Genomic DNA, 27,500 nt, shown 5'->3' on the forward strand with positions numbered 1-27,500 from the left:
CAAATGATTGGGGGAATACTGGACACCAGGGAGAGTACCCTTAATTTGCATGCTGTAATAACACTAAAATCAGTACAAGGACTGGGGGTGGGTTGAACACTGAACACCGTGGATTAAGTGACCTTCACTGATGGCTTAGAGTCAGACATCAGGAACGTTTGGCCAACACAGGGATAGGTAATAGAGCTATGGCCGTGTGCTTTTGTGTGTGTGTGTTTTTGAATGAGTACTTGTGTGTGTAGAAGAGTCACAAAGGGGGGATGATTATGCTTACAGGATGCTGCTATCACAGTTAACGACTGCAGAAGTGCTGATTTGAACATTGTGATAGTTAACTGTGGTTTATAGATATGTAAATGAGCTGTAATGATGTGTTTCCTAATCATGGCTAATACTATTTCTATGAATCACAAGTTACAGTGCTGCATCAACAGAAATATATCTACCACGGCCCTTAATACAATGTCTTAAGGCTTTCCTGAATCCCTGAGAGATGATATATGTATAAATCTTAAATACAACAAGCATAACAACAATATGTTGATATTATTAATATAATTAAAGGAACTACTAGCAACGATTAATGTACTATAAGGGACACAAGTTTACTCATTAATTGCAAGGCCACTAAAGCCCAGTCATACTAATTGAAAACCAATTAAAGTGACCCTAAAACACAGCATTTTTCTGTAGGCTGACAACCGTGACCTTATGGAGAAAGTTCAAATCTGGCTGTCTGAAAATGTTACTCAGTAAACCAAATTCAAATAATTGGCTACAGAGATTTTGACATTGAATGACAGACATGTTATCAATGCAATCTAGCTATTATTAATTCATACCTCTCAACTGTACACATTTTTGCAGAATTTCCAGATTTTTGCCTTATATTTTTGGTCTATTCCTCATACAATTTGTGGTTTTCTGGCAAATCACTAGGATGATCTGATGATTAAAGTCACTAAATAATGGCATACATTTGCGTCTCAGACTTCATATACTTCAGAAAATGTATGTTAAAACAAACTCTGCAACTTTCTAAGTTTATAAGAGCAATATTTAAAATCAGTACATATTTTTGGACACCCCCCCCCCACACACACACATTTTCTCAGGCTTTGTCAAGATTTTTTGCAATAAGAGGTTGAGATATGATTATTATTATTATTAATACAGTTAGCAATATTAGCAATATTACCATTGATATTACACTTATTAAAAATATGTTCATATGTTAATACATGTGGGAGAAAACTAGGGACCCAAGCAGCAAATCATGCAGAGTTATGAAGAACCAGGAAATATTATATAAAAGGCATCACAGTAATAAACCAAACCAAAATTCTAGTACTGTTTGGCATAGGCCTAATTGAGGTGTCACTGTATTGATTTTAATTTACTCTTTAAAATTTTAAATTTTGAATGGTCATTCACTTTTTTCTAAATGATATCCAGTTTTGGCCTGTATAGTCTCATCTATATAAATGCATTCAACCATACTGATAGAGATGCCAAGATTTTCTCAATATTTAGCCAATTTAATTCTTAAACCAGATTATCTCTGTGACTGTCCAAATTATGCTTAAATCTCTAAATAAGCTCACACTTCTTAATAAGTATATACACCACCACTAAACAAGCAAATAAAGTTCAATATGCAGATGATGCAACCCTCATCTGCTTTCCGTCAACACTAAAACTCATCCAGGAACTCAGGTCTATATTATTTTGCCAAAACTGAAATCTTATTTGTTGAACACCTATTCAGCGAAAACACTATTCATCAACTGATATTTTAAGCAAAGTGTTTCCTAGGGCAAACCGATGGGTGGCCACCATCTGAAATTTGCCCTTTTCTCCACAGTAGTGCAATCTCGGAGTTGGTATATTGAGTTGGGGGGGTTGTTTATGGTTGCTATGGTCATTATGGTGGGCTACCTTCAGTTTGTCTTAGGAAAATTTTCGCTTAAAACTTCAGTTGATGAATAGTGTTTTCGCTAAATAGGTGTTTGACAAATGAGAGTTCCCTCATTTACGTTTGACAAAGTGATACAGACCCCCAGGAACTCACCCAGGAATCTTTCTCATTTGTCAAATCTTGGCTAGGGACTGCAGACTACTCCTAAATGTAAAAAAAGACTAAATTCATGCGCTTTATCCAGAAACATATTTTCCATATTAGGTCAGATTCATAAAGGTTTCTATAAGGTGTACACTAAGTGTACACTTAGTGTAGTACACTTAGTGTAAACTTTCTCAATAACTAGCCAACACAGGCATTGTGGTAGGAGTGTTCTTGAATTCAGAAAGTCTACAGAAAGCATCCACTTTGTGGTAACCTTTATGAATCCAGTCTATTGTCTCATTCGCCAACACAATAATAGAAACTGTAACATAAGCCAAATTACTTGGAGTACTCATAGATAAACTCAAATACAACCAACATATTCTCCAAACTCTCAAAGAACATACAAAAATTAAGGCTGCCCATATTCAGCAAAACAGTATCTTATAGTATCCACCGGAAAATCCATAGCAACATTCTACTTACTCCTAACTGTACTGTATGCATCGCCTATTTTCACAAACCTTTATAATACCTTCAAGTCCAAACTCGATGAATGCTATAATAAAATAGGCAAATTCACTGCACATTCACCTCATAAAACCCATCATTGCACAGTCCTAATAGACCTAAATTGGCTTGAACTTCAAATCAGCTGACCAGCTAACAACTAACTCCTGCCAACAAGCTTATCTATAAGTCAGACAAGTTGTCCCCTCTAAAAAACATATTACAAGAATGCAGAATCAACAGAATACTACACTCCAATGAAAAAGTCTGTCCTGCAAAACTGTGCAGGGAACCCACTATATTCTCACAATGTTTGAAAAATATGGAGCTACATCTCACTACAGTTAAAACTTACAGAAAACAACAAATAGGTTCATAGGTGTTTACTAAGCTAAAGACCATTAGGGCCTTGTTAAGCCTTGCCATGCATCCCAAATCTCTGACAAGTTCTGATACCCTTGAGAAGTGTAAGCATGGCCCTAGTTGATGAACCACGCACATGTTACCTGTATCCATTAGAGACACAGGTGCCAAACCGGGGATGAATTTCCTGTTCCACATTCTCCAAGTTACAACTGAATTGGGTTAGGGAGGAACTCTTCTATTTATATCATAGGCAAGGTTTAAGTCTTTAGAATGGGTATTTCTGGTGCTGTTTGATTTGCAGATGTGCAAGAGGTCCATCGAGTTGGAGTCTGGCAGTGCCTTGAATGCCAGGCATAGATCTCCTTTCAACAGCCTGTAGGAGACAGACTACAGAGATAGGGCCTTGAGGTGGTCTGTATATGACATGTTACTTACACCCTGTATTTTCTTAGTGAGGAACTGCAGAGGACATTCCAATTGTTGGATGTGCCTGGTTAGGTACATATCAAAGTGGGCTTTGTGGTCAATGATATGTATGATGAATGTTCAATACAGTAGAACAATGACCTCCTTGGACTAGATGCCATTCCTTAGTTTATAAGTTGCAAAACACAGAATGATTTTCTCATTACTGTAGACACATGATGGTTAAAGGCTAGATTACTATGTGAGTCCACAATTCCATGACTATTGGGTTGACTCTTATTGGTGTGTTGTCAATATGATGGTTACCTGGGGTGGATGACTTTCCAAATTATGCTGTTATGCATTTCTTGCCATTTAGTTTTAGTCCATGACTCTAACACAAGTTATTTGTCAGAGTTTGCCCTTCCTGGAGAACATTAGTGCCAGTGGAATATCATACCTGTCAACCTCTTAGCTCAAAAATCTGAGCAAAGCCAAAAACAACTAACTCCTGCCAACAAAAAAAACCTCCCAAAAGACCAAATGGCAATTAGCTCTACAACATTATTTAAAAGCAAATTGAAGCCATATGTTAAATCACAGTGGCTATGCCCTTGTTCTAACCCTGACTAATTACCTCAATTTTCTCAGAGTACTAATCACCATACCCGTATAAACTAGTTACTTTTCTGTTAACTACTAAGAGAGTGTATAAGCTACCTACTTTTGCTGTTAACTTAAGAGTATTCTCTCATATATAATTTTTATTAGCTAAATATTTAAATGGCTAACCATAGTGGAAATGTACCATGATTCTCTTTACAGAAATGCAAAAAAAAAAAAAAACGTAATGATTGTGATGATTATCTGTACATTAGGTGCATTTGTAAATGTCACATATCATAAATGACAGTGTGCTTTTTGTTTGTTGGAGCTTTTCTCCCCGGCCTCCACTGAAAATAGACATATATCCAGTTTGACTAGCCCGGTCAACAAATGTAAAATAAATAAATAATAAGTAAATAAAAATAATGGGGGGTAAAACCCTGAAAATAGGGACACATTTTGAATATTGTTCTTATAAACTTAGAAAGTTGCTAGAATAAAATGCATTGTGTTACCATGCATTTTCCGAAGGACTTGAAGTCTGAAACCCAAATGCCTTTCAATATTTAGTGAATTCAATCATCACTGAATTGCCACAAAAATCCAGAAAACCCCAAATTGATGAAGAACAGACCAAAAATATGAGTAAAAAAATCTGGACATGATGCATAAATCTGGACAGTTGAGAGGTACGTGGGGGATTCTATAACTGCTCCTAATTTGCAATCATCTAAAAATTTGGTCAGACAGAGGCCCTTGACATTGCCCTTAACTTCAGAGAATTACATGCTAAAAGGGAGCAGTCCCAGGACCAGTCCCTGGTGGTCTCTGTTTGTGACTGGTGTCTTTGTAGAGGTGGACTCCCCAATTCTAACTTCTTGGGTCCTATCTGTGAGCCAGCTGGCTATCCGCAGGGTGACGTAAGGGTTTATATCTAACTTCTTAAGTTTCTCAGCAATGCCCAAGTGGGGTGTTGTGTCATATGCCTTGGCCAGGTCAAGGTAGGCAGTGTGAACCATTTTGCCCTCATCCATTGTTTTGGTGACCTTCTCAAAGAAGTCCACCAGACTGAGTAGGCATGACCTGCCCTTGACAAAATCAAACTGGGTAGAGTCCAGTGTTTGGAGGTTTCCTATGTAATTATTGATAATTTCCATGATGATTCTTTTCACAGCATTGCATATGAGACTAGTGAGACTTATGGGTCTATAAATTCCAGGGTCTGTTGATGTCCTACCTTTGTATTGAGAAATGGCTGTTGCTATTCTCCATTCGTGAGGCATGGAGCCTGTTTGGAGGCTATCATTAATTAACAATTCCACAGACCCTGATAGGTCATGTTTCATGCTATTTAGAAGTCATCCTGAGATATTGTCTGGGCCCACTGATGCACTTTTCTTGGCCTTAAAGAGAGCATTGAGGACCTGTTCTGCAGTGATATTAGGGAGAGTCATATTTGATGGTATTTCCTGAGGTAAGGTTGAGGGGGAGAGAGTGGTAAAGTCTGAGGTGAATTGGTCTGCCAGTAGGTTTGCTATATCTTCTAGCTCAGTATAGGCAGCTCCATTAACAATGAGCTCTGCATATTGTGTATTGCCTTTGAGGTTCCAGATGTAGCTAAAGAATGTTGTGTGGTTGTCTTTGGCCTTGGCTAATCTAATGCTTTAAATGTATAATAAACAGTATCTGCATCACAGCTGGTTCTGATATTGCACTACACCCAGTTCATTTTTCCATTCAGAAATATTGTCAAGCTGCAGTACCTCTCTAAAAACAATAGCTCATTTTATTTAACTTTCCCATATAGTGCTTATTTCACTTTCCTCATCTCTTACTGTAAACATTAATTTAGTCTGTCCCATTAACTGCTTTACTTTTAGCTATTTTTTCTTTATTCCTCACTATATGACATCTTATAATAATTGAGGTTTTAGTGAAGTTGTCTCAACATTTAGTGATATATATATATATATATATATATATATATATATATATATATATATATACATATACATGTGTGTGCACGCACATGTGTGTGTTTTCTTCTGTGCATTTTGCACTGCCTGCCAATCATCTCAGCCAGTTTATTCCCTTCATCAGGCCACAGACACCTGAGAAGCGTCATTATACAGGCAGCCATTAGGAACTGCTCATTTTCTTCTCACCCTGGTGAGATGAGCAGTTCATAATCATTTTTAATTCTCCTCCACACTATCTGTGCCTGGACTGTCCAATGACAAGGCTACCACACAAACCCTGGTCACCTAGGTTGCAGTTAAGACTCCTACCCTCTGCATTATGATGCCAGGTGCATGGTCTTAATAATGTCTAGCAAAGTATTTCAAGATTCAACAGCACTTCTTGAGGACCATACCATTCCCGTAGTTCATCTTACAGAAATATATGACTTCATGTGTGTATAGTTTATATTATCATATTACATGTTCTACTCAGACTGAGGCAGTATAAAATGAACAATAATCCAGAAAACAGTTATCGGCACATAAAGGGAACGTGGAAAAAATTAAATAATATCAGCGCATATAAGGAACTTGGAAAAAATAAATTAACAGTAGATACAGCTGCCCTTTTATGGCAGAAAAAAAAAATTCTCTCTAAAGGCCTCATATATTGTAAACAGATTTTCAGTGTATTTCCTACGTGTCAGTGAAAACTAGATCAGCAGTGTCCTCCTGTTTCATAATTCTTTCTCTCAAAGCCTGTAATACTTTTTGTCAGTCTTATCTAAACCATCTTTAGTAAATTAATTTCAAAACTATAACTTGCCTGGAGTATATAAAGAGCCACACTTCTCTTATTAAGTCAAGTCAAGTCAAGTCAAATTTTATTTATATAGCACCTTACAGACAATAAATGCTACCAAAGTGCTTTACAAAGTTACAAAAATAAAATACAAATTCAACCAACGTACATTACTAAAAGCTAAATCATAAAAATAAGTCTTAAGATTTAATTTAAAAGCTGCCACTGAAGAAGACTGCCGAATATAAAGTGGAAGCTCATTCCAGAGTTTTGGAGCTGCAACAGCAAATGCTCTATCTCCCGACCTTGGGACCTCAAGTAAAGACAAATCTTCAGAACCATAAGGATGCAACAATTCTGATAAATTTAAGAGCTTTAAATGCCAATAACAAGATTTTAAAACAAATTTATAAAAACAGGCAGCCAGTGTAAGACTGCCAATATAGGCATTGCATGATCAAATTTGCTTGCCTTCCAAGAACTTCCCTGACTCACACCAAATAAAATAGAATTACAATAATCCAAACGTGAAGTTATAAGAGCATGCACTACAGTTTCAAGATCACATTTAGATAAAAAAGGTTTCACCTAACTGATAGAAGGAAGATGCAACTACCCTATTTATATGACTCCTAAAAAATTAACAACAGAATCCTTCAAATAGGGAGTCAATTCACCATAATCTATCTTATTAGAATTATTATAGTTCTCCACCATCCATATCTGTTGACAATCATCGAGGCAGAATATAAATACAAAACAACAAAGGCCCCAGAATTGAACCCTGTGGAACCCCCAAGGAAGGTGGAAAAAATCAGAAGAAAACCACCCATCTGTACACATACCATTCTATCAGTAAGGTAAGACCTAAACCAATCTAACGCCAAACCAGTAACTCCTACATAATGTTCAAGATGGTAAAAGCACCTCATGATCAACTGTATTCCAACAGCACTAATAATACAGATTTACCACTATCAGTTGCAAGAAAAATATCATTCATAACTTTCAATAAAGCCGCCTCAGTACTATGTAATGGTTTAAAACCAGATTGAAAATTTATCCAAAAATCCAACAATTGTCCATAGACACATCTCTCCAACACCTCAACAATGGATGTATAACCTGTGGTAGAACAAGCCCTTTGTCCATGATGTAGCGATTTCTGATTCAATAGCTGCAATGGGGAAAGGCTTAATTATCAGCTAATTTGAACATTTTTAAATCACTATTAACTACTAGAAGTACAGATCAGACTTCCTGCAAAAATGAACAATGTGTTAGCTTAGGCATCACCTCTCATTAACCCCCCCCCACACACACACACACACACACACGCACTCACACTCACAACATCCCCAGTGTCTCCTTTTTCCTGACTTCTTGAATAACTGATAATTTCGGTCAGATATTAATGCCACATATTGGAGTCTCTCACTTCATGTCCTTTAGATAATCCATAGTAGAGCAAAAGTTGTTAGATTGGCAACTTTTTTAGGCTTTAAAGAGGCAAATGTAACAGGCGTCCTTAATTTTGCCCCGTCTTGTGCTGTGAAGTTGAGCAGCAGCCTGCTGGTCACTCTCCCTTCCCTTTGCATATCGCAAATTTTTGCAGGCCTAGATTAATGCCCTAACTTTAATAATATTCTCCAACTGTACTCCCTTACCGGACCTCTACACAATACTGATGAAATTATACTTACTCTAAGTAAATCTAATAACACAGCATGTCATTCCTTATACTCCTCCTGTCTGTCAAAAACATGGAACTCACTACCGCTCTATCTTAGACTAACAGAAAATATTAACTCCCTCAATGTATAACTAAAGTTCCTCTGTGAGGCTATGCTCTTGGTACATCTCCTGGATAAAGAACTAACCTGACCAGTCTTATTGTTCCCCACAGCTACTGCCCTCCCCTTCTCACTTCATAAATAAGCCATCTATATTTCAGTATATTCACACCCTGCCTTCTGCTTCCTCTACAAATGCTCTAAAACTTCACTCCATTACTTCCACCTCACCTCTCCACTTGCTCTCTCTCTCACTTTACTAGTTTTTCCTAGCTTTCTCTAAACATACTCCTCAGCCTCTTAGTACAAGAAACCTGGACAAACCCTAAAATAATTGGGGGGGCAATGACCCATAAATAGGGACAGGCTTGGAATATTCCTCTTATAAACTTAGAAAGTTGATAGAATAACAGGATTTGAGTTAAAATGCATTTTCTGAAGGGTATGGAGTCTGAAACTCAAACGTATGTCATTATTTAGTGGCATCAGTCCTCAGTGATTTGACCAAAGCCACCAATTTTATGAAGAAGGGATCAAACATATGAGCAAAAAATCTGGACATGCAGTGAAAATCTGGACAGCTGCGAGCTAGAATAAAGGACTACTACTTTCCTTTCATTTTTTATACTGCAATTCTTCCTACGAAAGTCTTTCCTTACAGAAGACTAACCTTACAGGTGCCATTAGTAACAGCAGAATTAATATATTGTGTTATTCTATATGTGCTGTACCTGTTACCATATGCATCATTTATATTATATTATTGACTGCTTTAACTTTTTCCCCTAAGACTTACTTCACAATTGCCACCTTAATGTTTTTTTTTTTTACTTCTACTTTTGTTTTTTACATTACTTGCTATTATATGCTTTGTTTTTGTATAAATAGGAGTGTTTTTCTCAGGGTGCCTGCTGAAAAGAGGTAGGTCTCTTGCCCAGCTGGACTATCCCAATACATAAATGTAATAAACAAATAAATGTGGTTACTACTAGGAGTATAGTACATGTATGCTTCTTGCCATCCTTCCTGAATTTGGCTCTAGGTTTCCCCAAGATTTCACCCTATTAAAAGAATGGTCTAATAATGTTACTGAATACCTTTTATGTTATAACAGCTATTCTGCATTTAAAAATCACATCAATGACTTCGTTTTTATTTCTGTTGTTGGCTGATGTGCCTTAACTTGCTGTTTAAACTAAGTTTGATACTCATGTAATCCTAAGATCTTTAACCAGTACAATAGGAAATATCTTTCCACGCATTCAGTGACTGTCCATCAGCTGTGATGCAGCCATTCAGAACACACTGTAAGTACTTCCCATCAGCATCCAAGTTCTTTGATTTTGTCAGCTATACAGAATGCCTTATCAAATTATTGAAACATTTCAAGGAATGTAATGAAAACCTGCAGTCTAGTGTATGAGTTCATCAGCCTCATCATGGCAGCAATGCCACTAGTGAAGGTATACTGCTGTAAATAACTAAGTGGTTGTGCTTTTAAATGTGACTTTCATCATATCAAGCACTAAGTTTTCCAGGGTTAACTAAGATACTTCACAAACTAATCAGTTTGCAATTGTGTGGAACTGTTTTATCATCTGTACCGTTACAGGCTGAAACAACTGAGGTTATTTTCCAGTCCTTAGAAAGAGACACTAATTCATAAGTGCCACAGATGCATGCAACTGATTTTTGGAATCCATATGGGAAAGGCTGTCATACAATAGCCTTTTTCCACTTGCCTGAATGGTTTAATACCCATCCCTTCCCTTCAAGGAAAAGTCTTAAAGTTGACCTTGTGTTGCTAAGTTACCAAATTCCAGATGCAGAGCACTTATTTCCACTTTCATCTCAAAGTGCTCTGAGAACAAGCTGCTACCATGGTATAGAAGGATAAAACCTTGACTACTTTCCAGGAAACTCAGGTTTCATTAGCAGCTCAGGCGACTGATGGAGTAGCAGGGAGGGATGGGCTTGCCCAACCTGGGTGGGAGGGTGCTTGTCAATGAGGCATGGTCCAAAAAGAGGAGTTACCCATGTACATAGTTGATGAGTGTGGGGAGGGGTGGAGGAAAGGAGTGGGTGTAGCATATAACCCTCTCACATTGAAGTGCAGATAGCTGAGCCCCTAAGACACCCTTAGAATCTACAACTGGCCCCAACAATACTGGAGTTGTCCAGGTGGGGGCAGGAAGGTGGCCAGTAGACCTGGGGTGAATATGGAGCACAGGGGACTGAGCCGGTAGGATGTGGTCTGAGTGGACCAAAAAACTTATAAAAAACAGTGCTCTGAGAACATTTCCAGTGTTAAACATGTGCCTTGCACCACAATACTTTCCTTCTACAATGTAATTTTATTCCCGTTTCTTGACTGGTGGACCACCTCATTCTACATATTTGTGGTTAGTGTTATGCACTTATAACTCCTAAATTTCCATTTGTTTTTCCTAAACTGCAAACATAACAAACCATACTGATGGTGTTAGTGCAGAGGACTAAGGGTGAGTGTTTGATGAGCTGTAGTCCAAGATTTGATTCCTCTAGCCTCCATTTGCAACCATCTAACTCTGAGAAATTAACTTACCCAGGCAGTGCTTTGGGATAATTGTGAAACTGAGCTGACTCCTGAATTATCTCTTGAACTGAATGCCTAGTAACACCAACTGAACTTATCGACCTATATTGGGTAAAACATTTGTCACCAAGACTTCTCACTGTTTTTGTATGCAATCCTTTCATGTCATTTATTTTGTACTTTGTGCTAGTCAGGATAATCTGAAAACCTGCCTTCTTATGGCTGACTGAACGCTCTTTAATGGAATACATAACATTTTACATCCTCGCAATGTTTTCTTAAAGATATCCTAACACTGGCAGATTATCTTAATATTAAAAGTTGATTCACAATCCTAAATCTTTTCTAATTCCAAAAACTGTGACACTTTGTTCAGTCTCAATACAAATCTCTCCCTTTTAATTGGAAATCAGATGGGAGACACTGAGGGGGGGTATCATCTTCTAACCCAATAGGGATTCCACATTCACAGTTTTCACCACCCATTATTTCTGTGTGTCACCTAGGAAGATAACTAGCAAGGTATTAACCCTGGCATTTAATTCAACTACTTGTGTGCGCTTGTTCATCCTAACAACCAAATCATCAAAATCTGATAGTTATTATGAATCGCAGGTCATCATAAACTGTTTCTGTATCATTTGTTTAGCTGAAATATCTACATATTGTAAAAATAGGTGTAGCATGTTCATAAAGACCAACCTCCTCTGCAGTGATTCGATATATGCTAATATATAGTTATCAATATTGTGAAATTCCAACGTCATTCAATGAAATTCCTGAAGTTGTAGCCATGATTGCAAAAAGCACTTTGTGGTCTTCATTACTTCTCCATTGTTAATTTTTGACTGCATTTCTACATAAGTAAAATTAAAATAGCGTTTAACTGCATATTACTGAATAAAACAAGCAGACACTTTAATAAGAAAAAAATTCTGAATAAATATCTGTTAGGGTGAAGGAGTTCAGTGGCTCAGAACACCAAATTCAGTGAAATGTCAGGTGTTTCCACTATACAATCAGTCCTAGTTCTAGAATATTTTGATATTTTCCCAAAAAGAGAATCCTGAGTGAAAAATCAGGATTTTTGGAAATGGCATGTATAAAATCATCACAAAAATCATATTTAGTTTCTGGTCTTTGGAACAGATCATAGAAATATTGCAGTTGGCTATTTCAACATGTTGTATAGCTCATGGCAAAAATAATTTTCATAAGATTTTTTCACTGAAATTCTTTACCCCAACAGTTGAAATATTAACTGTCTTTGACAAATGTCTTGCTGTTTACTGAAAACAGTGCCAAAGCATTGAAATATTAAAGCTTTAGTTTTTTTTTTAATTCACTGACCCATTTTACTTGGTTTCTTATTGAAATGTCAGCACTGGGCATGCCAAGAAAAAAAAAGAAAAAGAAAGACAGACCGTGGAGGAGAAAGAGTGAACATCAAACATTGTTCTTCTCCTTTAAACTTATTTTTTGCAGGGGGTCCATAAAGCCCCTTTCTTGGGATGAGTATCTGCTGCTGTCCTGAATGGAGGAAACCATGCCCCTTTTAGTGAAAAAGAAGGGTCAGAATTAAGAGGGAGAGAGAGAGACATGGCTTAGGGCCTGTTGAGAGATAGTAGGCTTTGCCTCTTGTGAAGGGTGATTGATGCCTGCTTTAGGATAGCTGGATAGTATTCACAAAACTGTGAGTTATTGGAGAAGGATCTTGTCCAAAACTCCATGCTAAAATGTTTTTGCCCAGGTAGAAGCTTAATGTTGCAATCACCTTAATACAGCCAGAAGTTTTGAACACCATTTTTTTGCTGTTCTCTACAGAAGTTTGATTTCAAAACATTTGCTTTAAATTGGTTCATTAGCATAATTACTGCTCTACAAACCTTGAAACTGCTTGATAAATACCTTTTGCTCCACTCATCACATTACACTGGTGCTGCCAACAGTCATCATGCCTCTTCTGAGAAATATTGAAGGTTTGGACTTTCAAAGGTATTGCAATTGTCAAGAAATTGCTTTTTTCGTTCAGCTGCAGATATTAGGTTTTTTGGGGGGAATGGGATTAAGCTGACAAAAAGTGACTGCTGACTGAGGAAATGTACACAACCAGTGACTGGTAAAATATATAACATGTCACTGCAGTAATTTAAGTGTCACTGCAGGTGTCATCATGTGTGTCTTGCAAGAAGTTGGGCACATAAACTCTGTAATTAGGCAGATGAATGTATGTGTCAAAATGCTACTTTCTCTTTGTTCTTTTATATATATCTATTGTAAGGGTTTATGCAACTGACATCAGTATCCTCTGTGTCATGCAGAGTACATGAAAGTGGTATTAGGGTTTAAAGAGAGCACTCAGTGTGTCATTGTTGCTAGGTAGATGTTTGTGGGATGAGTTGTGTTCCATGAAATATCCCACCTGGCTCATAGAGAAGGGCGATCCTTTTCTCCAGGATCATAATTGCAATAGACCATTCAGCTCACAGGCCTCTGTAATGTGACATTTTTTTTGCTGGGGAGCCTTTTCAATCAGCACAGTGGCTCTGAGAGAGGATCCGTGTTGTGTTTTTTGGGAAGGATTGATAATAAAACCTATTTTCTATTTACTAACTGTTTTGAAATACATCCATAACAAGTTGTTGGATACATAAGAGTTGCTTTTCTGGGATGGGAGCTTCTGAAATGCACATATAGGAAGAGCAATGTAGGTCATTCTAGGTGTTCATGACATTCCTATGGATGACCTGTTAGGCCACAGCCTGTAGTTGTGCTACTCACATATTAAGGTCAGGGGTCTTACACTATTGGTCTAATGTCATGAAGAGTACATATTTTGGCTTTCATTGACAGTCTACTGCATGGGCAGACTGGGTGACATAAAAAGATATTCAAATGCAGTGGTGGTTTCTGTAGCACTGCAGCACTTATGGAGACAGACGAGGTGTAGGAAACATAACTGTATTCATTCACTTGTGGTGGAGGCAGTATATTTGTTGTCGTGGCCCTTGATACACAGAACACATGACATGCTTCAAATATTTCTGTATCTCGGAGGGTCTTCCTTTAAGGTTAATGCCACAGTCAGGGTGTGTTAAGAAAACACATACAATGTCTTCCTGAGTGAAGCTAAAAAACATGTGAAGCATGTGAACATTTGTTGATGTGATACAACACAATTAGTGGTAACACAAGACTTTGTAGTGTATTATGGAGATTTGGGTGATAGGGGTAAAACATATCAAAAGCTTAAATAAGTATATTGTTAGTGTGATGTCCCCACTCTGGGCCAGAAATTTAGGAGCCTTAATCCTAAACACTGACACTGGGAAGGGATGTTCACTTGGAATAAAAATGGATACACTCAATGTGTCCAGATGCAGACTTCTCTGCATCAAGCACAATTTCCCTTAAGAGCACACAAGGAACACACTCAGTCCAGAGTCTGGGTTTCTCTCTCTGTGTTTTCCCAGGTCCCCAGTAAGGCTCCCCACTGGAACATCTGTAGGGTTAAGTCCTCAGACGAGTGTCCAAGCCAAGTCCTTCAGCACCCTCTTTGTGAAGCTAGTGCTTCATGTCCCTGCTCCAAGTAGCTGACACACACACTCCTTGAGATTTGAATTACACATGCGCACACACACACACACACACACACACACACACACACACACACACACACACACACACACACACACACACACACACACACACACACACACACACACATACACACACCGGGGAAAGGCTAAAGGCTAAAGGCTAGCACAGATTACCTGAACTACCAACTCTGTCCAGACTATAAGATAGATTCACTGCCACCAGTCAGTAACTATAAGGTTCTTAAAATTGTCCCCAATTATACTGAGTGAAATCAATATTAATACAAATGGTAATGTTTACCAAACAGCCAGGCTTTCAGGATTGGCCAAAGTTATCACCAAATAAATATATGCAAATACTCTCAAAGCTTAAATATTTTTTCTAAAAGGTCCAGCCACAATGACATTATTTCTATACAGAATGACATCACATACATATGGTTATCTGTCTTCTGGTTCCCATGCAACCTCATTGCTAGAAGCTGTTGGGATTTAGCACCTATGTGTTACTATGCACACAGATAGAACTTTGATCAGATCTGCTGCAGCGCCTGGAAGTCACAAAATAACTTCAAACCTCTAGCCTCCCAGAATAGCAATTTGCTCCCTGCTACAGACAATAAAGAAGGCTTTTTAATACTTGGTTTCCCAGACATTTTTCTCTGGCTGCAACCAGAACTGTAAGATACAATCTTTATGGCCTAATTTAATTTCAAATATTTTTCAAAGATTGCTGCAGCTGGATTGTGATTAACCTCTTCCCTTTCAGTATCTTCTGTTAAAACATTTACATTTAAGTCAGTTAAAATAATGCATGTACATTTCTTTTCTTTCCAGCAGTGCACACATGATACATTTTAACACAAGCAGCTTTAGAAATGCAGTTTTCAACACAAGCATCTGCACAAATCAGTTTCTTGCTAGCTGTGCTGGCATATGTTATACATCCACTGCCCTACTTCTCCTGGCATAGCTTGCAGTACCTCCTATCATCACAATTATATTTACAAGTAAATGTGCCCGAGAAAGCTAGGAAGAGAAAGGAGACTCAGACAATGACATCATCTTGCATTCATGAACATGATTGGCTAGTTCTCCTAACTGATAAGAAAGATAGTGCCTTTTGGCAATATATCATGCAGGACCTTGTGGAACAAATGAATTCAGTAGGTGGTCATAATTGCACACATGACCAAGTACAACATAAGGCCAGTGATATGACTACTCAAACAAGCAGAAAGGCAACCTGCCTGCCAGGGGGTGAATGGTTTATGGTTCATGGGCTTATGCATAAGTGCTAAACTAGCTGCCCTTATGGGCCCTTTTTTATCCTAGTCAGTTTTTTAAAAGGGTGAAAATCAAACCCTGTACTTTGTGTTTGTGAGGTACACAACTTCACCGTGGTGTCTGCCTAGAGTTTCAACATTAAATGACGGATTATTTTCTAGACTCTCTGTCTGGGGGGCACGACAGGCCTCTCATTATCTGAGGAAGTCTACATCTTGGTGCAGTACTTTAACAAGAACTTTGGGTGCCAGTTGGCAATGCCCTTGATGGGTATTACCTAACATAAATAGAGTACAATACAACCAACCTTCCTAACTCAAACCCATTCCCCTAATGCACATGGGCAGTTTGTTATTACAGGCATGTTGAGACTTCAGCAGTAATATCAGCCTGCATAAAGTACTCACACTATAGAATTTGCATGTCAGTCTGTTCTGTAGCTGTATCCTCACTTTTTTAATTTCTCCAAGCCTTTTGGGTTTCTAATACCATGATGGGAATGGGCCCTGTTCCTAAGTCAAAGTACGATTAAAGTTCATGGAATTAGTATTGTTTCAATCTTTCATGTCAGCCAAAAGTGCTCCTTGGAGTGCCCAGTAATGACTCCTTCTGTGTGGTAACATACCTAAATATGATTGTAGATTCGTTTTTATAAGACCCCGTTGCTCCTACAACTATTGGGACTGTCTTGGTATCTTTCTTCCACATTGCCCTCATTTCTGCCTGCAGATCCTGATATTTTATGACTTTGTATCTCTCTGTACACAAGACACTGTAATCACTGGGTGTGGCGATTTTAATGATCAATGTTACTCTTGTCTGTTTCTCTTGAACCACTATATCCAGTTTTCTGGCATCTATCTTTTGAACTGTTGGCAATGGGTGGTCCCATGTGATATAAACTTCATCATTTTCTATGAAGCTTTGTGGCTCATATTTCCCAGTGTTTTTCAGCTACTTCAATACCATAATGTCTGCACAATCCCCAGTGCAACAATCTTGCCACATTATTATGCCTTTCAGTAAACAGGCCTTCTCCCATTAGTATGTCACAGCCTGCAACAAGGTGTGCAACTGTTACAATTCAGTATTACAAAACCTACATTTGTTTATTTCACCCACATGTTCAATGGAGTTTGTAAGCCAATGTGTACATAGCCCACTATCTTGGGCTGCCAATATTAACCTTTCATCTGTTGGTTTGAATTTGTCTCTCCTTAACCATTCCTGCATTAGTTCCTGATCAAAATGAGGTTCTTCCAGGAGTTTTCTATACTTGCAACTATATTTATGCTTTTTCCATATTTCTTGCCTTCTCATCTGGTCCTTTACCTTATATTCTTTCTTTTTTTTTTTTTTTGGCACATTCAGTTCCTGCCTGATTTTTATCCACTTCTGGTTCGAATTCCATTCCTGCTTGATGCCGATATGCTTTTGCTAAATTAAACAGAGAAGTCATCTTAGATTTATTCTCTTCATGTTTCAAAACTTTCACTATGCTTGGGTCGTATGAGGTCAGCAGATATGTGTGGAGTCCCACGATTGCAGATCTATATATATATATATATATATATATATATATATATATATATATATATATATATATAAGCAATTTCAAGGAAGCCCATCTCTCCTTCAGAATGAGGAATATATAATCCTGGTATGCACTGATTTTTATAAATCATTTGGTGAGCATGAAGCATCCTTCTTGTTTTCCTATCTAATCTTTCCAACACATTTTGGGGCCAGTCAATCACTCCAAAACTGTAAGTTAGGAAAGGAAGAGCAAATTGGTTTAAAGCTTGAATCTTGTTCCCAGATGTCAGTGCTGTTTTCAGGATTAATTTAAGTCTTCTGAAATATGCCTTACTAAGTTTTATTCTCATTTGTTTGTGTTTTATTGTTGATCCTTCATCATTTCCCAAGTATTTATACACTCCCACTTGCTCAAGTTCTTTTAGATCACATTCTTGTTCCAAACTGATGTTTTCCTGCTTTAAATGTTGCTTTTGCACATTTATCAAGACCAAATGACATTCTTATATCATCTGAAAAAGTTTTGACAACTTGCAGCTGTGCTTTCAGTACCTCATCTGATGAGCTATACACTTTTAAATAATCACTAAAGAAAAGATGAGAGTCTTTACACTTTGTCGTTTTCTAAGAGCCAAATCATAGCCATGGCTTAGACTGTTAAGTAGACAGCTTAATGGGTTAAGGGCATGGCAGAATAGCAGTGGTGACAGAGTCACCCTGGAATACCCCCTTTTGAATTTTTATCCCTGGGATAATAATTTTTCCTTTATCATGGCTTAATTGCAAAGTGGTCTGCCACTGTTGTGTGGTCACTGTAATGTAGCTGATCAGCATAGGGTGTATCTTATACATTTTTAAGCACTCTTTTTTTCCACGAATGTGGGAGACTATCAAATGCTTTTTTGTAGTCAATCCATGCCATACTAAGTTTCTTCCCCCTTTTACAGTTCTCCACTATGACTTTATTTAACAACAAATGTTCCTTTATTCCATATGACTCTTTTATTGCCCTTTTGTTCTATTGCCATAATTCAGTTTTCTTCTAAAGGACTATAAACTCTGTCAGCATCAATTCCCATGTATAGTTTATACGTTGTCAGAAGGCACGTTATTGGTCTATAATTATTAGGGTAGCTTGCAGGCTCACTGTTAAGTAGGAGCATTGTTTTTCCTTTTGTTAACCAGTTTGGTGTCTGTTCAGGGTGTGCATATAAATAATTCTTACTCATGGCTAAATCTTCGTGCAAAGATGTTAATACTTTCAGTCAAAAATTAGGTACTGCATCTGGGCCTGGGGTTTTCCAGTTAGAGGCTTTTCTTAACTTTGTTTCAATCTCTCTGGCTGTTACTTCATCCCATTTCATATCCTGTACCTTTGAACCTCTTATTCTTTCTTAAACGTCTTCTATCCATTTAGCATCTTTGTTATGTTCCACAGGATAGTCATAGATACTTCTCCAAAATGCATCTATTTCTTTTTTTTTGGCAGTCTTTCAATTCCTTTTACCTTATTTCCCAATTCTCTATAAAACTTTTTTGGATCATCAATAAATTTTGTACTTTTCCTTTATATTTATTTTCATATCTTCTAAGTCTTTCCATTTGTGCTAAAATTCTTAGTTTGTTATTTGCAGTAGTACATGATAGATTCCGGTCTGTTCTAATACTGCTCATTGCTTTTATCACATATATTTTTCTTAGTATTTTTGTTGATCTATTCCCTCATCTATAATCTTCTAACAGTGACACTTCTTGTCTTAACTGTTTTATAGTTTTCTCTATTCAATACTTCCATGATGGTATTCAATTTCTCCCCTTCCTTTTCGTTTCTACCCTGTGATCTTGTGGTAAAACATTATCAGTAATTAATTAAGCTGCACAGTAATATATCCATTTTACTTCTGTTGTATAGCATGGGTCTCTATGAACAGTCCTAATTACTGTGATCATTTGTCTTATCAAACTTCTGACTTTTTGGGTTTTATTAACCTTTTTCAGTATATTTCATTCATTGATCTTGATATAGCTGTCTATGTTTATTAAATCAATCAACTCTTCTCTTAGCTCATTTTCTTCCAAACTCAGGGCACATCCCTTGTTTTACAATTCCTGCAGGGATTCTATAGAATATTCTAGCATCTTCCTGTGGCACATTTTCAACTTCATCCCATGCCATCTGTTGCTCCATCATATGGAACTCACTGGCCTATCACTCCTCAACATTGATTGCATCAGAGTTTCCACAGTTTCCTGTTCCTTCCCTTGCTGTCTAGCTTCAAGTGAATGTTTAAACTGGTTTCCTGTGGAAGGCTCCAGATTATCTTCATATGGCACCTGACCAGTTGCTTCCTGTTCCACTGATTTTTCCCTTAATTTGGATATCCATTACTCTATCCTGTTGTGGTGTTTCTGGATTAGATTTTCTACACTGAATCCTTCACTTTGCAGTTACTCCATGACCTCAGTTTCTATTTCTTTAACTTCTCCATTACTAACCTCCTTTTCTACTTTTCCTCTTTGTCTTCTTATTTTTTATATTGTAAAGTTGTACATGTATGGGTTCCTTTGCCTGTATTTCTCTTCAAATATCTTTGGTGCTATCTTTTTGTATTGTTTAGTTTTGCTCTCCTTTGCATAAATATTACATCTTATTAAATCTCTTTTTCTTTCCGATGCCCAAATGTCTTCTGCAGATGTTTCCTGATCTTCCTGTTTCTCCTTACTTTGGGGACTCACTCCATCCTGCTGTGATATAACCTGTGTTAGACCTTCTACATTAAATCCTTCACTTCGCAGACACTCCATAACTCCAACTTCTATTTTTTTAACTTCTGCTTCACTAATCTTCTTTTCTACATTCTATCTTTGTGAAGTTATTTTTTTATTGTGAAATGTTCCATATGCGGATGATTTTGCCTGTATCACTTTTCTAATACCTTTGGGTCTGCTTTCTTCACATTGATTAATTTGGCTTTTTCTTTTGCATAAATATTACACCATATCAAACTCTCTTTCTTTCCCATGTCCATATATTTTTTTTATACTTTTCAAATATCTCTTGGTTTTGTTGTTTATATTTTTGCAATTCCTCAGATGCTTCTTTATCTAAGCAGGTTGAGGTTTCTTGATGTATATACTGTTTTTCACAAGTCTGTTGTATCAATGAACACACATTTTCATTTGAAGCTTCTGACAGTTTTTTCTTTGCGGAATTATTTTTCTTTCATCTAATTTATCTTTTAATCATTTTGTATATCTTGTGTCTGGAAATTCTGGGCTTTTTGCATAATAGTAACAATACATAATTTCTTTCTTATCATCAATAGTCCACTTTATCGTCTTTATGGCTCTTCTTTGGCCTATCAGTTTTTGTGTTTTTTTGTGGACTGCTACTTCCTTCTACAATGGGGGGGGGGGGGCATCTCCCCCAGGCCTGGCCTAGCCCCATTGTAGGAATGTTTCCAGATTTTGAGGATTCTACACTGTCATCTTTTTCCAGTCCTGGCACAAATGCACCTACAAAGACTGGTCACTTTTTTATCCTGGGTCTTGTGCACCTAGCTCTCTTTTTTAGTTTTTAACCTACTTCTGTCCATGATATATGCTATATATATACAGTGTATATATCAGTGTCACCTTGGTGAGATTTTGTAAAAACAGGGTATACCTTGTGAATGTACTCACCAAGACTTGAGGATGAATTCAGTTTGTCAAGAGTGAAGTAATGCCCTTGGGTTTGTTTATTTCTTCTCACAGATGCTTCAATATCAGACTCCTCTATTGTTGATGTACACATCACAGATTTTGGCAAACTATCTGAACTTGATGTTTATGATGGCTGCTATAGCCTGGCACAGTCAGATGTCATGATGGCAGCATTAGACAAAGGTAAAGTGATATGCATTTCACCCTACCCTGAAGCATTTATCCTGTGCTTATGCTACTTACCTTCAGTCCTATGATGCCATAGAATGAGAAAAGTTGGCCGACACATCAAAACAGAGTATGTCCTCTTCCCATGTACTACAGAGTATGTCCCCTAACCATTAAGTACAGAATATGGCCTCCTCAGATGCAGTACACTATATGTGCTCTTCCCATGCAGTACAGAGTATGTTCCCTTCCCATACAGTACAGAATATGTCCCCTCCTTATGCAAAACAGAGTACATCCTCTTCCCATGTAGTACAGAGTATGTCCTCTTCCCGTGCACTACAGAGTATGTCCCCTTCCCACTCAGTACAGAATATGTCCCCTTCCCATGCAGTACAGAGTATTTACTCTTCTCATGCAGTACAGTCCATGTCCCTTTCCCATGCAGTACAGAGTATGTCCCGTTCCCAGGCAGTACAGAATATATCCCCACTCCATGCAGTACAGAATATGTCCTCTTCCCATGCAGTGCAGAGTATGACCCCTTCCCATTTAGTAAAGAGTATGTTCTCTTTGCATGCAGTACAGAGTATGTCCTCTTCCCATGCAGTACAGAGTATGTCCCCTTCCCATGCAGTACAGAGTATGTCCCCTTACCATGCAGTAAGAAATATATCCCCTTCTCATGCAGTACAGTGTATGTTATTGAGGAAAATGGTGCAGTATCCTTGAGGCAGATGCTTGCAATAAACCCGCTGTGTCCTCTGCTGGTCACTGGAAGGTTGTTGTAGCCAATATCCACAATTACACAAACCTTTGTGTATACAGGGTTATATATTCCATGTATCATATGAGCCTACATATGAAGCATCACATCTCCTCTACCTCCTGGATGGTACATCTGTCCACATAATAGTGATTCACTCTTTCTGTATCACGGACTGGATTTGATGTTAGGCATGGTCAGTTGTCTTGGTGGAATAGCAGGTGATGTTCTGCACCTCCATTGTTTCCAGCTATGAGGATAACCTCATGCTATGCTCTGTTAAACCTGCAGTTACCTGTAATATGATTCTATTGACCCTGTTTCTGAATAACATTTCTTTTTTCTTTGAAGAGCCACTCTACCTTTATATATTTCAGAACTTCTCCACCATACTGTTTGCCTTCATTTTAATAATGTTTCCATTTATTTTATGCAATGTGTTTCTCTGAATTGCCTGCCCCCCATGTTGCCATTTTGTCACACAATTTCACCTACTGCATTCAGCTATTTGATTCCTATATTGCAGGGCATTTAAACTGTATATTCATCAAATTCAGTGCATTGCAAAGTTCAAAATATAGGAATATCATTGCAATGCCAAAGAGAAAGCAAAATTTAGTTCTGCTACATTACATGTAAACAATTATCATAGGTAAAGTACTGAATGCATTATAAACCACTAATGGCAAAAAGTGGTGATTTTAAAAATACTTATCTCACATTAGAAGACAAGACCATTCACATGTTGTGGCATTATGCCAGTGGGGGCAAATGCAGTCATTAATTGGGTATATTCATTGTAAGTAAATAAATATGCATTTGTGACAAAATGGAAACTCTTTCAAAAAGAATGTGTTTCTGAAGAGTATATTATTTAAAAAATGTATTCTTAATTAAAGCTTAATATTTATTGACCAGGTGAACAGTCAATGGTCTTTTCAAAGCAACCCATTTTGTGGGAGTCATATCATGCAGCCCTTAGAAGATGATGTACCAAGGTTATCAGTGGAATAATTGTAAGTTATAAAATAAGGCTATATATTGGCTTACAGTTAATTTTTAAGTTATATAATTACTATTCTTTTGTTTTCAATGTCATGTCTGGTCTGGTATAATATACATAAAGGATGTATATTAATCTGGTTATTAGTTTCTTGGCTGTCTGCTGAAAAAGGGTTTCTTGCCCAGTCAGACTAACCCAGTTAACAAATGTCAAAATAAATAAATAAACTTATTTTATTCTGGATAAGGTAACCATTGCAGCTATAAGCAAAACTATTTATGAGTTCTTAACACCTTGCAGATGATGATTTATGTATTCATTGCAGGTGTATGTGGAACTCTGCTGTGCTGGAATGTGATAAATGACATTTCTTGCACTATGGGATTATTCATGACATATGGCGAAGGGTACAAAAAAGAAATATGGACATGGGAAAGAAAGAGAGCTCTGATATGGTGCAATATTTATGCAAATGAGATGGCCAAATTAATCAACACAAAAATGGCAGATCCAAAGATATTCAAAAAGAAATACCGGCAAAGGCATCCAGATATGGACAGTTTCACAATAAAAAATAAGGTCATAAAGAGGGAATGTAGAACAAAGGATTAGTCAAATAGAAGTTAAAAAAGAATAGAAGTTGAAATTATGGAATATTTGTTCATAGGTTCACAGGTACATAGGTTCATACTAGGCTATCTGCCCTAGGGCATTTATAAGCCTAGCCAGAGTGTGTTTGGCTTTTGCCACCCATTCTAAATCAATTTTGCTATGCCCTTTTTCGAGGTTAGTATACTGTGCCTCTGTCTAACAGTGACACAGAAGTGATACCCGGGGTAAACCTACGATCCCCCATCCACTCATTGAGATTCCTCTTGAAGAGAGTCAATGAGGTACTCTGCCTAACCTGGACTGCGATTTTATTTCAGAGTGAAGGGAGCCTCTGGGTTATGAATCTGTCCCTCCAGCATGTCCTATTTATTTCAGTGCTGAGGTTCAAGTCTCTCGAGTGCGTAGCTCAATGGGATTTGGATTTTATGAGGTGCAGCATGTCCATTAATTCCGGGTTGGACATAGCTTTATACCTCAGGCACAGATCGCCTCTGAGCAGGTGGTATGCCACTGAGTAGAGCTGGAATTTCTTTAACCGGGCAGCATATGGCATCTGTTTGAGCCCTTTGATCCTTTTGGTGAGGTACTTTTGGGGTCTTTCCAGTTGCTGCAGGTGTCTGGTAAGGTAAATCCCAAAAGGGGCATTGTACTCAATTATGGGCCTGATGAGGGATGAGTAAAGAGGCACGATGACCTCCCATGATCTAGATGTGAATCTCTTCATGATTACGTGGGCTATATAAAATGTTTTTCTAACCACTTTGGCCACGTGGTTGTCAAATGAGAGATTGCTATCAACTTGGGTTCCCAGGTCCCTAATTACTTTTTCCGTACTTAATGGATTACCACCTATGTGGTAATTTGTGGGCACTTTGTTTTTGCCAAAGGGGATGACTATACACTTTTTGGCGTTTAGCTTGAGGCCATGGCTCTGTCACCAGTTGTCTGTTTCTATGAGGCCCTTTTGGAGGATGCTTGTGTCGGCTGGAGAGTAGATTATAGCACCCTGTTTGCAGTAATCTGCTAACTTGGTCAGCCGCAGTCATTCCGTGTTGGCCTGAACCTCTGAGAAATATATACTGAACAGGAGAGGTCCCAGGACTGAGCCTTGTGGGATGCCACTTGTAACTGGTTTGGAGTCTGACATGGCTCCAGCAATTCTAACCATGTGGGTTCTGTCCTTGAGCCAGTTTGCAACCCATCTAGTGACATAGGGGTTTATATTTAAGCTGGTGAACTTATCTATAATGCCCAAGTGGGGTATGGGGTATTGTATCGAAGGCTTTTGTGAGGTCCAGGTAGGCTGTGTGGACCACCTTCCCCTTGTCAATGGCCTAGGTGACTGTTTCAAAAAATCGACCAGGTTTAAGAGGCAGGATCTGCCCTTAACAAAGCCAAACTGGGTAGGATCCAGTGTCTTTAGGTCCCCAATATCTTTTTTATGAGGTCCATGATGATCCTTTCCATAGCTTTGCAGACCAAGCTATTCAGGCTTATGGGGCGATAGTTTCCAGGATCCGCTGAGGCACCACCTTTGTGGAGAAGGACCACTGTTGCTGTACGCCACTGTTTGGGTACATATCCTGTGGTAAGGCTGAGATTGAACAGTAGTTTTATGTTTGGGTTTAGCTCTTCTTGGAGTTCATGTAGGATGCAGCCCGGACACTGTCTGGTCCCATTGATGCTGTGTTTTTGCTTTGGAGAGGCGGCTCTTACCTGAGCATCTGAGATGTCAGGGGCAGCACTCTGCTGGATAGATATTTGACCTTTTGGTGAGGAGGGGAAAGTTTGCACTGAGCCTGTCAGCTAGGATGTTGGCAATGTCTGTGGGTTCGGTGTATTTTGTTGTCATTTTGGACGAATTCTGAGCATATCTGGGAATTCCCACCCAGGTTTCTAACATAACTAAAGAAAGCCTTGTGATTATGCTTAGTGTCCTGTGCAATTTTTTACTCGAAGTTGGCCTTAGACGATTTTATGAGTGGCCGTAGTTTTTTGCTAACACTGATCAGAGATGCCTTCCCTTTTGGGATTTTGCTCTATCATGAAGTAGCTTCCTCCTTCTATTGTATAGTTTGTTTATGGCTGGGGTCCACCAGACAGGACGTCTGCCTCTGGAGGATTGGGTCTTGGTTTTATTTGGGATTGTATGATCCATGCATTCCTGAAGGTGTTCATAGAATGTGTTTATAAAGGATTCTGCAGTCTGGGCCGTATTTTCCACAGGCCCGGGGGCTTTGAAGCATTCCACCTCAGTTTTGAGGAGTGTGAAATTTGCTTTAGAGAAGTTTTTCACTGTGGTTTTCTGGGCAGGGGGTGGGGTCGGGATGTGAATATCCAGTGAGATTAGTTTATGGTCTGATTTTACCAGTGAGGGATACACTTCTGGTCTGGAGCATAGAGTCCCCATGTTGGTGATGATCAGGTCCAGTATGTTTTCCCCTCTTGTGGGAGTGGTAACAAGTTGTTCCATAGCATTTGAGTTTATAAATTCTAGGAACCTTTGAGCTAGGGTGTTGGAGCTAGATTAATGCTCCCAGTCTATGTTTGGGTAGTTGAAGTTGCCCAATATAATGGTGTTTGGAGAGACCTTCATATTTTCCAGTGTTCTCAGGAAGGCTGAGTCGGGTTCCTGGGTTTGGGAGGGTGGTCTGTAGCAGGCTATAAACTGGAAGGTAGTTTTACCCACTGTTAGTTGCACATGGATAGTCTCTGATGCTTCGTGCTGTGCCACCAACCTGGAGGTGTGGGTATCTTTGACAAATATTGATACTCCCCCTCCTTTTCTGGTTCGGTCCAAGTTTTGGGGCTGAAAGGCATGGCATGAGGTATAACCTGGTAGTGCTTGGGTGCTCTCGGGAGCCTTGTACCAGGTTGTGAAGGATTCAGTGTAGAAAGTCTAACACAGGTTATATCACAGCATGATGGAGAAATGAGTGCCCAAAGTAAGGAGAAACAAGAGGAGCAGGAGACATCTGAAGAAGAAATATTGACATGGGAAAGAAAAAGAGATTTAATATGGTGCAATAGTTATGCAAAGGAGAAAGCAAAACTAATTAATACAAAAAGACCAGCACCAAAGATATTTGAAGATAAATAAAGGCAAAGATCTCCGGATATGGAAACTTTTACAATACAAAAAATAAGAAAACAAAGCGGAAAAGTAGAAAAGAGGATTAGTAATGGAGAAGTTAAAGAAATAGAAACTGAGGTTATGGACTAGCTGCAAAGTGAAGAATTCAGTACAGAACAATTAACTCAGACAATAACACAACAGGATAGAGTCATGGACCCCCAAAATAGGGAGAAACCAGTGGAGAAGGAAGCATCTAATCAGTTGACATATGAAGATACTTTGGAGCCTCCCACAGGAAACAAGTATAAACATTCAGTTGGAGCTATACAGCAAGGGAAAAAACTGGAAACTGTGGCAACTCTGACACAGTTAATGTTATGGAGTGATAGGCTACTGAGCTCCCATATGAAAGAGCAATGGATGGCAGGGCGAAACTGAAGAGAACGTGGCACAGAAAGATGCTCTAGAACTTTCTATAGAGTGCACGCAGGAAATGGAGAACAAAGAAGAGCTATTAGTTTAGTAGAAAATAATGTAAGAGTAGAGTTGATTGATTTAATAGAGATGGTTAGACATATTAGGACCAATGAAAGAAGTAGTCTGCAGAAAGTCAGTAAAACCCAAAAAGTTAGAAGTTTGATAAAACAAATGAACACAGTAACTAT

The 27,500-nt window shown here is 38.3% G+C and overlaps 1 long non-coding RNA gene across 1 annotated transcript in view; it reads left to right on the top strand.

Annotated features, from left to right (window-relative positions):
- The window catches only part of LOC122801781, a 193,670-nt gene that overhangs the window by 7,194 nt on the left and 158,976 nt on the right, over window positions 1-27,500 (top strand). The window contains exon 2 of the long non-coding RNA XR_006364801.1: window positions 23,063-23,160. This is a non-coding gene — a long non-coding RNA (uncharacterized LOC122801781). The remainder of the gene's footprint in view (window positions 1-23,062; window positions 23,161-27,500) is intronic.

The sequence above is a fragment of the Protopterus annectens genome, chromosome 5.part0, assembly GCF_019279795.1.
Source record: "Protopterus annectens isolate FY-2018-M chromosome 5.part0, PAN1.0, whole genome shotgun sequence".
In the NCBI taxonomy this organism is placed as follows: Eukaryota; Metazoa; Chordata; order Ceratodontiformes; family Protopteridae; genus Protopterus; species Protopterus annectens.